The sequence below is a fragment of the Hevea brasiliensis genome, chromosome 1 (genome assembly GCF_030052815.1).
Source record: "Hevea brasiliensis isolate MT/VB/25A 57/8 chromosome 1, ASM3005281v1, whole genome shotgun sequence".
Lineage (NCBI taxonomy): Eukaryota > Viridiplantae > Streptophyta > Magnoliopsida > Malpighiales > Euphorbiaceae > Hevea > Hevea brasiliensis.
Genome location: NC_079493.1, coordinates 120,143,284 through 120,159,767, shown reverse-complemented (window position 1 = coordinate 120,159,767; position 16,484 = coordinate 120,143,284).

Below are 16,484 nucleotides of genomic sequence, written 5' to 3'. Positions count from 1 at the left end.
CCGAGGAACAGAGAGGGTATTTATAGGGATGTAGTCTTGTTGGAGTATGTGCGGCGGCGTATCTAATCCCAGTTTGGCTAACGAAAAGATTTTAGATTTCCTATATCGACTAGGATTTGTCTCGGTAACCGTGAAGCATGGGAATAATAATTAATTGGAGAGGCCGGAATTTAGATCTTATCGTGAAATTATATGAATTTATTTTTCATATTTTAAAAAATTTTATATTTTAAATAAGTCGATGATATTTTAAATATAAAAATTAATAAAAGAAATTTAATTAAATTTAATTCTTGTAAATTGGCCCGTCCGAAGGAAATCATAATTCAAATTCATCATCGGGTGTTTAATTTCTTTTTTCAAAATAAAAAAAAAGGAAAGAATGAAATAGTGAGGCCAATTTTATAATTGCTTGTGATGAAAGGATTAAAGGAACAACCTGAATATTAAACAATGTTGTGCAAGTAATTGATAGCTGCACGTGACTTACGGGGCCCCGCCCAAAGCAACGACCACCTGTGAAGTTGCGGTACATGGTGTGACCTCAATGAACTTAACAGTTGCATAACTCATCCATGACTTCCAAGTTCCAACCCCATACGCCTGTTTCAATGTGCCTGGATCACGATGGATAGAATTAATTATTTAATTTTTATATTTTAAAAAATATATATTTAATTTTTATATTTTATTTTTTTTTATTTTTTAACATATTATTACACATATTATTTATACTTGTTATTTGTGATTTTATTTATTTTTGTATAATTCTTTATTAATTTTTTCTTATATAATCATAAAATTAAAGATTATTATTTCAATTTAAATAATAATAAAATCAAATAAGTAAAATAGAAATAGTAATAATTGAATTTAAATAATAAAAATAAAAATATTAGAATAATAATTATCTTTAATAACAAATATAATGTCTATTTTCCTCCCACCTTTAGTTTTATATATTGATATAACATAAATAACTATATTAAAAAAATCTATATAAAAAATTATTAAATCAATATAATATAATCTAATTTTACAATTTAAAAAAGAAAAAAATTATAATTTTATTTTATTTAACATAATCACTTATATTATCAAAAGTTTTGAAGTTATATCTTAGTATTTCTTAAAGAATTACCATAATATATTTTTTGACCATAATAAATTGTGTGATATATGCAATTTAAGCTTTTCATAAACGTTAAAATAAGTATGCTTAATTTCCTTAACTATACAGTGTAAGTTTTCCCTTTTTTAAAACAACCTTTAAAAATGTTAAAAACATTATTAAATATAACAATTGAAGTTTTAAATCCCTTTAAAAAAATAAATTAATTATATGGATTATAAGTAAAAATCAAATATAAAATATAAAAATAAAATTTATAATAAATGATAATATTTACCTTAAAATAATCTATGTTAACATGAAATTTATTTGTAGAATTAGAAATTAGAGATAACTATTAAAATATATTCAATAATTTAAATTTTTCATACTTATAATTTTTTATTTAATTGATATACTCATACTTTAGTTAATTTACATTTATAATAATATATTCTTAATCCTCTCTTTCTATATAATAGTTTTTAGAGATAATTTCAAAAATTGTTGCATGTTATTTAGTATATTGTTATAATAAAAGGATAAAATTTTTATTTTTATCAAATTAATGTTATGAGATTTTATGATGATGCATTATGTATGTATCCATTTATGTAATTAGTGTTAATGTCAAATTAACATTTTGTTTGTAAGAATATATTTTTCTTATAAATTAAATATATATATATATGCGTTAACAAAAGTGGATGTTTTTCTATTTTTTTTAAATATTTTTGTTAATTATTTTTTGTAACATTAAAAATTTCAATATTATAAATAATATAAAATTAAGAATATTTTTATATTTTCACAATTTCACTTATTTATTTGCTAATTAATTAATGAAGTTTATGACTTTTTTAAAACAACTCATTAAGTTAGAACTTTCGAATTTTTTTTTATCTCATTAAAATATTCGTTTAGTTATAATTTCTCATTAATAATCTTAGCTTAAGTATATTTATTGCATTGTAATTTCTAATATTTTATAACTAACACTACATATTTTTGTTTATTTAAATTTTAATAATTAATATTTTATAAATAGCAACTTTATAATATATTAAAATTCTATAGATAGATAAATTATAGATTAATTATATTTTTTATTTTTCACTTATTAATTTTTTTTATTTTCGTTAATTACTTTTTATAAAATTTTATATTTAATTGAAATTAAATATAAATAGGATTAAGAATTTTAAAATCATATAAACTCTAAAATTAAGAATTTTAAATTTATACAAATATTAAAATTAACTTAAATAATAAAAATATAATTGTAATTAATTTAAAGAATGAATGACGTTTTTTGCAAAGCAAATATTTTTCCCTCCCTTTCCACATTTATATATAATATAGATTAAATTATTTAATTCATTTATTAAATTTTTTATTAATTGATACTTGTCAAACAACCATTTAGTTTATTTTTTTAATGAAATTAATTAGTTGATTCTTATATTTTGAAAATATCATTATTTAGTTCCCTGCATTAGTGAAATTAATTAGTTAATTCTTGTATTTTTAAAATAATATTTTCAAAAATATTTCATACATGAAAATGAAAATTTTGCTTTGTAAAAATAAAAATCTGAATTTATATTTTTTAAAAATTATTTGAGTAATTTTATTTAATTCTCTAGATATTATTTTTATATTTTCTATATTAAAAAATAATTTTATTATATTATTACTTTGATTTGTTGAAAATTTAGAGAAATTAATTAACTTTTTTATGTGTATAATTTATATTAATTTTTAATAAAATATTAAAAAAATAGAAAAAGAATGTGGCAGAAAATTCGAGGAATTGAATTATATTTTATTTTCAATTAGCCTAGGATAAGGACATTCACTAGATTCTATCTACTTGATTAAAAAAAGATTTTAATAAAATGATAAGTTAATTAAAATTAAATACATGAAAAATTGTGCATCCTACAGATATGGAAACGGGTTTAAAAAGAAAAATAATTTTATTTTTGTTAATTATTTTTATTTATATGTTAATTTTTTTAATGACTTGCATGTTAATTTTTTTTTAATGATTTTCTATTCCATGTATTTATCTTGCATGAAATCATGGAAGCACCATAAAATTTCTGGTCAAAGAGACAATTGAGGAACCAATCACTTTTTATGGAACCCATAGATTCAAGAAATTTAGGAAAAAAAGAAGAAAATTTTTTATTTTATATATATATATATATATATATATATATATATATATATATAATTAGTTCTAATCGAAGCGGAAATCTCATGATTTTAAATATAATTCTATTATTTAATTAAAAATTATTTTTAATTGAATTCTAATGCCATGCCATCTTTATATTTGACAGTTTTAGTTGAGAAGTGTCAATTTATTAATGATGTGAAACTACATTATCTTTTTATTTGACATCATAAATTATATGGATAAAGCATGAATAGATAAGCGATGAAGGAAACATGTCAATTACAATAAAAACTATCCTATAACCTCGAAAAAATGAGATGAACAAGAATGAGCGTTCGACTCATAGAGTAAGATATTGATTTTACATGTAATTTTTATAACTATCTAATATTAAATGCAATATATATCAGTAATTTCAAACAATTTCAAATAATACTCACATAAAGAATAATTTGGAGCACTCACATATTCATGTGTCACATCAATATAAATACAATATGGGAGCTGATCTCCTATATAACTCTCTTAATTCTAGACCTGCCAGCGAAATCAACTCGAGCTGGACTTTTTCTTATAATCCAAATGTGGAGGTCAGCGAGGTCAACTCAAGCCGTACTTGCTCCAACTTATTACAAAAAGGACCGGGCCCCAAGCGAGACTAGCTCAACTCGATTTGCCCGTCCTACCCATATCCATTACCAATACACTGCACGCACACCGACACCTGCACATAGCTCTAAATTACCCAAAGGCAACGCCCACATCAAATTATCAAGTAAAAATGCAACACAAAGCATGCCTATAATAGCTAATACATATAACCATAAGTGATGCATGGACATGCTGTAAATATATAATAATAATATTAAAATTATAAATAAAATCAATATCTACTCATAAATTAACCAAAAGTCACTGCGGCGGCTGAGCAAAGAAGGAGGGCTGACTCGGCTCACCAATATCAATTTTGAAACTTGGAACGCGTCTGGGGCATCTGCAAATGATGGGGAGGACCGTAATTCCAATTTGATTCTGAAAAGACTTCGGCGGCTTGTCTGTTCAGCCCAAAATTGTACATTCAAGTGATGGTCGAATTTTCACAATGCAAAGGTACTGAATTTTCGGTGTCAAAAAATTTTGAAATTTATATTGCAGCGAAACTCTCATTGTGTGGAGCACGCCGGTACTCTCGGAATCTCCGTGGAGTTTTGAGTTTGGGAGAAATTTAACCCAAAAGCTAAAATAGGCTAAAACTTCTCGGGTAAAAATTGGACAATCCACTTGGTGTCTATGGAAAGCTCTCGACGTGTAGATGAGGTTTGGGACTGGACCAGATGCAATCAGTGGCTGAATTTGCTAGAATCTTGCCGGGAAGACTAACGATCGCGCACGCACGTAAGGGACTTTTAGTGCAATTTTTCGACGTTCCAAGTGGCAATCAGCGGAGAGGGAGGGCTCATGTGGGGCGCCAGCGAGTGGGGAGGGGCTAGGGGTGGTCAGTCGGCATGAGGGAGGGGAGATGACAGAGAAAAATGAGAGAGAAGGGAGAGGGTGTAGTGTGACACAGGAGAGGGGAGGGAAAAAGGAAAGGGCCGGTTCAGTTTGATCAGTTCGATTCGATTCAATTCAGTCAGTTTAATTCAGGATATTCAAAATTGAATTTTTACTCTACCCTATGATAAAAAATGAGGCCCAAAAATTATGAAAAAATTATAAAAAACTCAAAAAAAATTCTTGGAGTCTAAATATATTTTTAGTTTTGCTACATGATCTTTAAATTAATTTTTAAAAATCAATGAAATTTATTGTCTTAAGAAAATCAAACTTGATTTTTAAAATTCAGAAAAATTCCAAATAAATTTCCATAATATTTAACATAATAAAATAATAATATTTACATATAAAATAATTATTTAAAAATTAAGGGTGTTACAATAAAAATTAAGAATATTTCTATATTTTCCCAATTTCACTTATTTATTTGCTAATTAATTAATGAAGTTTATGACTTTTTTAAAACAACTCATATAGCTTGAACTTTCAATTTTTTTTTATCTCATTAAAATCTTAGTTTAGTTATAATTTCTTATTAATAATCTTAGCTTAATTATATTTATTGCACTGTAATTTCTAATATTTTAGGACTAAAACTACATATTTTTGTTTATCTAAATTTGAATAATTAATATTTTATAAATAGCAACTTTATAATATATTAAAATTATATAGATAGATAAATTATATATTAATTATATTTTTTTATTTTTCACTTATTAATTTTTTTATTTTAATTAATTACTTCATATAAAATTTCATATTTAATTGAAATTAAATATAAGTAAGACTAAAAATTTTAAAATCATATAAACTTTAAAATTAAGTGTCACGACCCAACCTATGGGCCGGACCGGCACTAGGACCTGGGCCAGCCTAAAGCCCCCGAGGCCCGTAGTAAGCCTAACTATTCACTTAACCCAACTCTAAGGCCCATTTGGGCCCAATATCAAGAAATCAACCGGACGGAGTCCGGCTATAAAGTGGACCTTTCAATGGGGAGTTTTTGGCTCACCCGACCTGTAAACAAAATATATCATCAATTGGGGAGCTCAGCTCACCCTCCACATACTCATCAGCATAAAAATAAATGGGAGCTCAGCTCCCTCATCCAATCCATCAAACAGGCATATCATTATATGTTTACACGTCCAACATGATATTAATATTACATACCAAAATCAAATAAATATTTCTAACACATGCGAAAATTCTAGGAGTTAATAAAATTACACAAACATTGATAAACAACTTGCGAGGAAAGGAAGCAGGTTAACCTAAAAAATATCCTCCTGTGGCCTGGAAAAATATTGAACAGGAGTGAGCGTTTGACTCAGAGAGTAAAATATCAATTTTAACCATAATCTCTATAACTATCTAAAACTAATGCACCCTGTAGAGTGAAATGCAACATCAACAACATTTTCACATCATAACATCGTAAAGGTAATTTGGAGCACTCACACACCCAGTGATATCAATAATAATATATGGGAGCTGATCCCCTATACAGCTCTCTTAAATCCAACCTGGTGCCAACGAAGAACTCAAGCCGGACTTTCGCTTAATAAACCAAATCGGGGGTCCCAGCGAAGAACTCAAGCCGTGACTACCCCCGAAGGATCGGGTCCCAGCGAAGATCTCAAGCCGTGACTACCCGTCCTATCCATAGTCCACACCACATCACACGCATGCCAACGCACGCACACTGCTCCAAATTACCACAGCAATATACATGACACTTTCACAATTATGAATGCAACATAAATTGTGCCTAAAGTTTATCTACGTAGATATATGCATATAAGTGATGCATGGGCATGCTTGAACATATAATAATAGTGAAATTACAATTAAAATTAATATTTTACTCACAGACTTAACAACGGTTACTGTGGCGGTTGGGCGGAGGAAGAAGGCTGTCCCAGCTCACCTGAAAATTACATTACAATTATTTAATACAAATGACTCAATACAATCAAGAAAAGACCAAATACGTCCTAAGTCATGCCGAAAATCCGGCAGAGTCTCCCCTATACCTAGGACCTACCCAACCTGTAAAATGGCTCAAAACACACTTCTATATTCACAATCCATATATCCACAACTCAATCACATCACACAGCCCCTCCTGGGCCCATCAAATCAGTCATCCATCACAATATGTAAAATTTCAATTTAGTCCTTATAATTGATCATTTTTGCAAAAACTATCCAAACAAGCTCTAAAAATTCTAAAACTTTGCCCTGCGGTCCTTAGCAATATTACTAGGCTATTGCAAAAAGAATCATAATTTTCTGAGCTACCATGAATATTTTATGGATTTTTAATCCTATTTAAGCACTAAAAAATTACGAAAAAGTAAGGTTCGGGTTTACCTTTGCCGATTCCGACTTCGGGAACGCGCTCGGGACGTCTGACAATGGGGGATAGCCAAAACGTCGGTCCAATTCGGAGACTTTTCCGGTAACAGGTCTGTCTGGCTGGAAATTCACAGACCCGGTCAACTGTCGAATTTCCGCGAATTGAGGATACCTACACGAAGCCCACAACACGGGGGTTAGTACATAAATTTTTCAGAATTTTCTAAGCTCATTTAATGCTCGGAAAAACACTGCGAAGTTCCGTGGGACCCACCGAAAAACGGTGTCGGAAAAATTCGAAATTTATGTCGCCGCGAAGCTCTCGACGAGTGGAGCGCTCTGGTACTCTCGGTTTTCTCGTGGGATTCACGGTTTGCGAGAAATCTAGCCCAAAAGTCAAAATTGGCTAAAACTTCCCAGGCAAAAATTGGACAAACCGCTAGATGGATTTCGGCGTTCTTGGTGTCTATGGAAAGCTCTCGCCGAGTAGATGATTTTAGACACAAGACCCTGTCCAATTGGTGGCCGGATTTTGGCCGAAAAGTCCAGGCGTCGCAGCGTCGCATGTCCTTTCGAGGCCGTTTCCGCGTTCAGCGGCCGTGCGTAGGGGAGGACCAGGTGGGCGCCAGAGGTGGGAAGGCGGGGCGCGGCGGCAAGGGGAGGAGGGAAGAGAGAGAAAAGAGAGAGAGAAGGGAGAGGGGTCAGACGCGCGCGGGAGGAAGAAGGGAGAAAAAGAAAAAGTCGGTCCGATTCGACCGGTCCGATCAGTCCGGTTCGATTCGGCCGGTCCGATTCAGGATACAAAATTTTGAATTTTTACTCTGCCTCGGGATCGAAAACGAGGTCCAAAAATTCCGAAAAATTTTCAGAAAACTCAGAAAAATACGTAGACTCCAAATATATTTTTAGTTTTGCCACGTGGTCTTTAAATAAATTTTTAAAAATCATTAAAGTTTATATTTTCGGAAAATCAAACCCGATTTTTAAAATCCAAATAATCTCAAAAAAATTCCTAAAATTTAAATAAAATTAAAATACCAATAATGATCATAAAATAATAAAATTTGAAATTTTGGGGTGTTACATTAAGAATATTAAATTTATATAAATATTAAAATTAATTTAAATAATAAAAATATAATTATAATTAATTTAAAGAATAAATGATATTTTTTGCAAAGCTAATATTCTTCCCTCCCTTCCCATATTTATATATAATATATATAGATTAAACTATTTAGTTCATTCATTAAATTTTTCATTAGTCGATATTTGTCAAACAACTATTTAGCTCCTCTATTTTAATGAAATTAATTAGTTAATCCTTATATTTTGAAAAATATCACTATTTAATCTTTTTAGTCAAACTAATTAATTAATTATTGTATTTTAAAAAATAATATTTTGAAAAATATTTTCATAAATGAAAATAAAAATTTTGTTATGTAGAAATAAAAATCTGAATTTATATTTTTGAAAAATTATTTGAGTAATTTTATTCAATTCTCTATGCATCATTTTTATATTTTCTCTATTAAAAAGATTTTAAAAAAATAATAAGCCAATCAAAATTAAATATATAAATAATTGTGCATCCTATAAATATGAAAATAGGTTTAAAAACAAAAATTATCAGTCAATTTTATTTTTATTAATTATTTTTATTTACGTGTTAAATTTTTAATGACTTGCTATTCCATGTATTTATCTTGCATGAAATCATGGAAGCACCATAAAATTTCTGGTCGACGAGACTTGTTTTCAGGCTAAGGGAACCAATCACTTTTTATAGTACCCATAGATTCAAGAAATTTAGGAAAAAAAAGAAGATAATTTTTTTATTATATATATATATATATATATATATATATATATATATATATATAGTTCTAATCGAAGTGAAAATCTCACAATTTTAAATAAAATTCTATTATTTAATTAAAAATTATTTTTAATTGAATTCTAATGCCATGCCATCTTTATATTTAACAGTTTTAGTTGACAAGTTCCAATTTATTAATGATGTGAAACTACATTATCTTTTTATCGTGCAGTAAGCTATAGGTTTCTAGCTACTTGTTAAAGGCTAGCAAAGGTCGTAGAGCTGTTGGACTATGCGCTGTGAGATGTATTGTGTATGGATTGGCCCAATCTTTGACAGCAACTCAACAACTAATCAGCCCAATTATATGAGTTTCTCAGTCACTCCCATTCGGCAGTTCTTATTGTTTGCATTTCATTGACTCGAGAGAATGGTAGGTCTGAGCAGCAACAGAGCTGAGGAATGAGGATTGGCAGTTAAAGCAAATTTGTATCAGGTGGAACACTACATTTATTCTCCCAATTAGTTGGGGGGAAACAAAAAGAAAATTCCATATCCAACATGAGCTCATTCATTTCTCTTCATTCAACTGACCACTTTCTGCAATCTTCCAAGTCATATAGCTAGAACTTTCAATTTTTTTTATCTCATTAAAATCTTAGTTTAGTTATAATTTCTTATTAATAATCTTAGCTTAATTATATTTATTGCATTGTAATTTCTAATATTTTAGGACTAAAACTACAAATTTTTGTTTATCTAAATTTGAATAATTAATATTTTATAAATAGCAACTTTATAATATATTAAAATTATATAGATAGATAAATTATATATTAATTATATTTTTTTTTATTTTTCACTTATTAATTTTTTTTTATTTTAGTTAATTACTTCATATAAAATTTCATATTTAATTGAAATTAAATATAAGTAGGACTAAAAATTTTAAAATCATATAAACTTTATAATTAAGAATTTTAAATTTATATAAATATTAAAATTAATTTAAATAATAAAAATATAATTGTAATTAATTTAAAGAATGAATGACATTTTTGCCAACGCTAATATTCTTCCCTCCCTTCCCATATTTATATATAATATATATAGATTAAACTATTTAGTTCATTAATCAAATTTTTTATTAGTCGATACTTGTCAAACAACTATTTAACTCATATATTTCAATGAAAGTAGTTAGTTAATCCTTATATTTTGAAAAATATTACTATTTAGTCTCTTTAGTAAAACTAATTAATTAATTATTGTATTTTGAAAAATATGTTCATAAATGAAAATAAAAATTTTATTGTGTAGAAATAAAAATCTGAATTTATATTTTTGAAAAATTATTTGAGTAATTTTATTCAATTTTTTATGCATCATTTTTATATTTTCTCTATTGAAAAATAATTTTACTATTTATTAATTTGATTACTTGAAAATTTTAAAAAAATGATGAGCCTTTTTAAAGCATATAATTTGTATAAATTTTTAACAAAAAAAAAATAAAGAAAGAATGTGGCAGAAAATTCGAGGAATTGAATTATATTTTATTTTCAATTAGCCTGGATAAGGACATTCACTAGATCCTATCTACTTGATTAAAAAAAAAAGATTTTAATAAAATAATAAGCCAATCAAAATTAAATATATAAATAATTGTGCATCCTACAAATATGAAAATAAGTTTAAAAACAAAAATTATCAGTCAATTTTATTTTTATTAATTATTTTTATTTATGTGTTAAATTTTTAATGACTTGCTATTCCATGTATTTATCTTGCATGAAATCATGGAAGCACCATAAAATTTCTGGTCGACGGGACTTGGTTTCAGGCTAAGGGAACCAATCACTTTTTATGAGACCCATAGATTCAAGAAATTTAGGAAAAAAAGAAGACAATTTTTTTATTTTATATATAAACAAAATTCTATTATTTAATTAAAAATTATTTTTAATTGAATTCTAATGCCACGCCATCTTTATATTTAACAGTTTTAGTAGACAAGTTCCGATTTATTAATGATGTGAAACTACATTATCTTTTTATGGTGCAGTAAGCTTAGGTTTCTAGCTACTTGTTAAAGGCTAGCAAAGGTCGTAGGGCTGTTGGACTATGCGCTGTGAGCTGTATTGTGTATGGATTGGCCCAATCTTTGACAGCAACTCAACAACTAATCAGCCCAATTATATGAGTTTCTCTGTCACTCCCATTCGGCAGTTCTTATTGTTTGCATTTCATTGACTCGAGAGAATGGTAGGTCTGAGCAGCAACAGAGCTGAGGAATGAGGATTGGCAGTTAAAGCAAATTTGTATCAGGTGGAACACTACATTTATTCTCCCAATTAGTTGGGGGGAAACAAAAAGGGAAATTCCATATCCAACATGAGCTCATTCATTTCTCTTCATTCAACTGACCACTTTCTGCAATCTTCCAAGTCATGTTATTTATGCTCTCTCTTTACTCTTTGTTCTTGCATATACCTATTATTTTTTGTGTGTATTTTCCCTTTCTATCGTCTTCTTGTCACTGGTTCAGAAGAATTTATTTAACATCTTTAATGGGTTCCTTGCAGGCAGTGATGTTGAAGTCACTGGTGAGGCTGCTCGTGACATTAATGTCACAGCCAACTGCCTCTGTCACAACCTTACTCTATTGTAGTAATCTTCTTCAAGAAACTTGAGCTTAGGGCGTTTGGTTAGACAAAGAATTGGTACAGGAGGAAAATATTTTCTAAATTAAATGTGTTTAGTAAAAATTAGTTTATAAACACATTTATTATTAAAAATGATTAAAAATATATTAAATAAAATTTATAATAAAATTTTAAAAATTAAATAAAGACAAGAAAATGCTTAATCAAATCAAGTATATGACTTATAAGAACTGAAATGAAAAATTAATTCCTGCTAACTTACTTTTTTTAGCTTATAAACTCAATTTATAAACTCAAAAATTGATATAAACAAATGAGTCAATATATTTTTAAAGCTTATAAGACAAACACTCTCTAAGTTAAAAGAATTTAATTTTTTCATTTATTGGCTTTCTTTGAAATAAATCATATACAATAAAAAAAATTGAATTAAATTCTCATATGACAATATGATTTTTTTTTCTTTATTTTTATTTTATTACATACATTTTTTTAAAGTTAAAAAATAAAATTCTTTCACTTATTATATTTTTAAATATAAGAATTAATAATAAAAATAATTGAATTAAATTATTATAAATTTCTAATTTTCAAATAAATTGATTGTATTTTCAAATATAAAAATTAAAAAATCAATTAAATGAAATTTTAGTAAATTTATAGTTTCAAACAGGCCAACCAATGTAGGGAGTAAAATCAGAATATAAACTCACCCTTGGTTGCTTAATTTAAAAAAAAAATAATTAAAATGGTAAGGATTAAATTTTTTTATTAATTATAATAAAAATTTTATGAGACCAAAATCTATTCTCTTATTAATTCTAAATTAATCATTTTTATTATAAAGAAGTGAGAATCCATCAAATATTCATTGATAAAAAAAATATAATGAAAGATTTAAAAAAAAAAAAAAAGAAAACCCAACTGCTTGGCAAGGAGGCACTAAATATATAATTAATATTAAAATTAATAAAATTCAATTAATTGTAAAATAAGAGTTTGGATTTGGAAGGCAAAGTCACATACTAGATGTTGGTCACAGCTGTGTTGTAGAAGGTACATTTCTTGCAGCATTACAAGGCCTGCATGATGATTCTTTGCATTTTCATAGAATAATTAAGCAACATTTATATAATCATATGGATGTTGCTTGTGACACATGGAGATTTAATGTGGGTACCATCTGCTTCTTCATGATATTCTTTTTCCATTTCTGTTCATAATTACATGGAAACAACCCATTGAAGAATCTAGGGAGTGGCCAGCAGGGGCCATGGCCCTCCTAACCCAAAAGAATTCCTAAAGACCTTATCCTCATATGAATTCATGCTATCCCCTCTAAAGGATTAATATTACCCCATGGTACCAACTATATTTGTTATTTTTCAATATTTAAGTATAACTACTCTTTAAATCTAATATTGGTTTATTTGTTATTTAAATTCATAATTAAATAAATATTTCAGCCTATTAAAATTAATAATTTCATTCTAATTTTTATTTTCATTTTATTTCATAATTAAAATTGATAATTTCATTTCATAAGTATTTATTAAGTTTTGATATTTAAGTATTGATGTATTGAAATTATAATGAAAATTTTTATTGAATATTAACTACTTTCGTGTTATTTTTATAATAAAGATTTTAATAAAATAAATTTTTACTGCAATTCAAAGTTACTTATTCTATGAAAAATCAACCTTTAAAGTTGATTTTTACAGAAAAAAAAATTAAATAGTGATGAAACATTTAGCGATTTGTATATTGTAATTTTATAAATTTTATTATATTATATTATATATATATATTTTTTATATTATATTGTTTTTTATAAACTTTTGGTATGTATGCTTTCTCTTTACTCTCTGTTTTTGTAAATATCTATGGTTCATGTGTGCGTTTTCCCTTTCTATATCATATTTCTTTTTAATTCATTTGATTTCAATTTAAAATTTAAACTCGAAATGTAGTTAAAATTTATTGATTTTTTTTTCTATTATTTCTCATCACTAGTTCAGAAGAATTTATTTAAAATCTTTGATGGGTTCCTTGCAGGCAGTGACGTTGAGATCACTGGTAAGGCTGCTGGTGACATTAATGTCACAACCAGCTGCCCCTGTCACTTATTATAGTAATCTTCTTCCAAGAAACTTGAACTTAGAGCGATTGGTTCAACGAGAATTGGTCCACGAGCAAAATTATTAAATTGAATTATCACAAAATACTAATTTTTAAATAGAATGATGATTTTTAAATATAAGAATTAATAAAAAAAATTACTTAAACTTAATTCTTGTAAATTGGCCCATCGGGAGGAAATCAGAATAAAAATTCATCCTGGGGTGTTTAATTTCTTTTCTTAAATAAAAGAAAAAAAAAAAAAGGAAAGAATGAAATAGTGAGGCCAATTTTATTATTGCTTGCGATGAAAGGATTAAAGGAACAGCCTGGAATATTAAACATGTTGTGCAAGTAATTGATATTTGCACGTGACTTACGGGGCCCCGCCCAAAAGCAACGACCACCTTTGAAACTGTGGTAGATAGTGTGACCTCAACGAACTGAACACTTACATAACTGATCAATGACTTCCTAGTTCCAACCCAATTCCCATGTTCCAACGTGCCTAGGATTCTTCTTATTTTCCTTTTCCCTCCAATATATATATATATATATATATATATATATATATATATATATATATATATATATATTGCTAGGTCCACCAAGTCCTTACGAATATATAATTAAGAAAAAAAATTATTATTTAATTTTTAATTATATTTTAATAAAATTAATTATTTAATTTTTATATTTAAAAAAATATATTATTTAATTTTACATTTTATTTTCATTGAACTATTTTATTTATTAAATTTTTTTATTAATCAATTATTATTAAATTACTATTTAATTATTTTATTTTAATAAAATTAATTAATTAATTTTTATATTTTAAAAAATATTACTATTTAATCTTCTATCTTAAAAAAATTAATTAGTTAATTCTTATATATTTAAAAATAATATTTTAATAAATAAAAATAAAAATTTTACTTTGTAGAAATTAAATTTGAATTTTTTTTAAAAAATTATTAAAGTAATTTTATTCAATTCTCTTAGGCATTATTTTTTATTTTTTCTATTAAAAAATAATTTTCCTATATTATTATTCTGATTACTTGAAAATTTAAGAGAATTAATTAAACAACACCACTATTTAATTTTAGGTGGTGTTACGTTATTTATGAGTAGATTCTCACGTTGCAGCCTATCAGAAGGTAGTAAAAATTGTGCCTTAAATCAAACTGAAAAGTTATCTTTTTCCCCGTTGATCCACCATATGGCATCTCCTTTTTTTTTTCTTTGTCCTGGTTTCAAAAGAGAGAGCACAAAAAGGTACACACTTTGGCAATGAAGTCTTGCTTTTATTGGGGGACACGGCATCGCTTTCTTGTTAGATATTATATCAACCTATGATTAAAGATTCCCTAATTTCAATAAAAGCCCAACTGCTTCGCAATTTGGAAGGCAAAGTCACATACTAATATGTAGATGTTGGTCACAGCTGTGTTGTAGAAGGCACACTTCTTGCAGCAGCACAGGGCCTGCATGATGATTCTTTGCATTTTCGCAGAATAATTAAGCAACATTTATATAATTATGTGGATGTTGCTTGTGACACTTGGGGATTTAATATGGTTACCCAGAATTTCAGCCTAAAATAATGCCAAACCATGCAGATGGATAGATACCATCCGCTTCTGCATGATATTCTCTATCCATCTTTGTTCATAATTACATGGAAACAGCCAACCAGCTATCTTTCTGACCAAACTACCCTTGTGGCTCAAGCATCAAATAAGACTGACCTTTTCTTCTTCCACATCCATGCATGCATATAAAAAGTCGTAGTTTTATTTTTCTTAATAACTAAGTTCAAGACTTGACCATCTAATTTCAAAGTGTGACTCACTTTACATCAAGATATTGACCAACTAGCCAATGAACGGACTGTTTGGCAAGAAAGAAAGTTCAAACCCTGTCAAAACTAAAGAAAATTATAGCTATTAGTATTCTGAATTCTTAATTAATTAGTTAATGCTTCCATTTGACAACACACGGCAGACTTAGTATCATTTCCCTCACGAAAGCAACATTCCTTGTATGTAATTAATATATGCTTAAGCTTCATTCTAGCTTGTCTTTAGTTCATTAATTATATAAAACAAATTATATGTAACCATTTCCATACGAAAATTTCAACTTGTGACCTTAAGTCCATAACGGTGGATTAATTTAATGATCATGCTTAATTATTATTATTATTTGAAAAGTCACTCTTGATTACTTGGTATATGCGACCTAATCAAAATCTAGTGGTGAGCTTTTGGCTCTATATTCTGCCATCAAAACAAACAAGTAGGCTTTTTTTTAAGGGTTAATTACCAAAAAAAATTTAAAGTTTGTCAATTTTTGTAATTAAATATTAAAATTTGTATAATTATTAATTAACTCTCATATTTAATTAATGTCTCAAATTAACCCAACCATCAATAAACCGCTAGTATACTTATCGGAAATTCCATATCAACTGTCATGTTATTATTAAAGAAGCCATTTCAGAAATCTCAAATCAGGATTAATTGCCAAAAAAATCATGAAATTTATTCAATTTTAGAATTAAATCTTGAAATTTGCATAATTGCTTAATTAAACTTTACGCTTAATTAATGTCTCAAATTACTTCAACTGTCAATAAATCATTATTATGTAGTG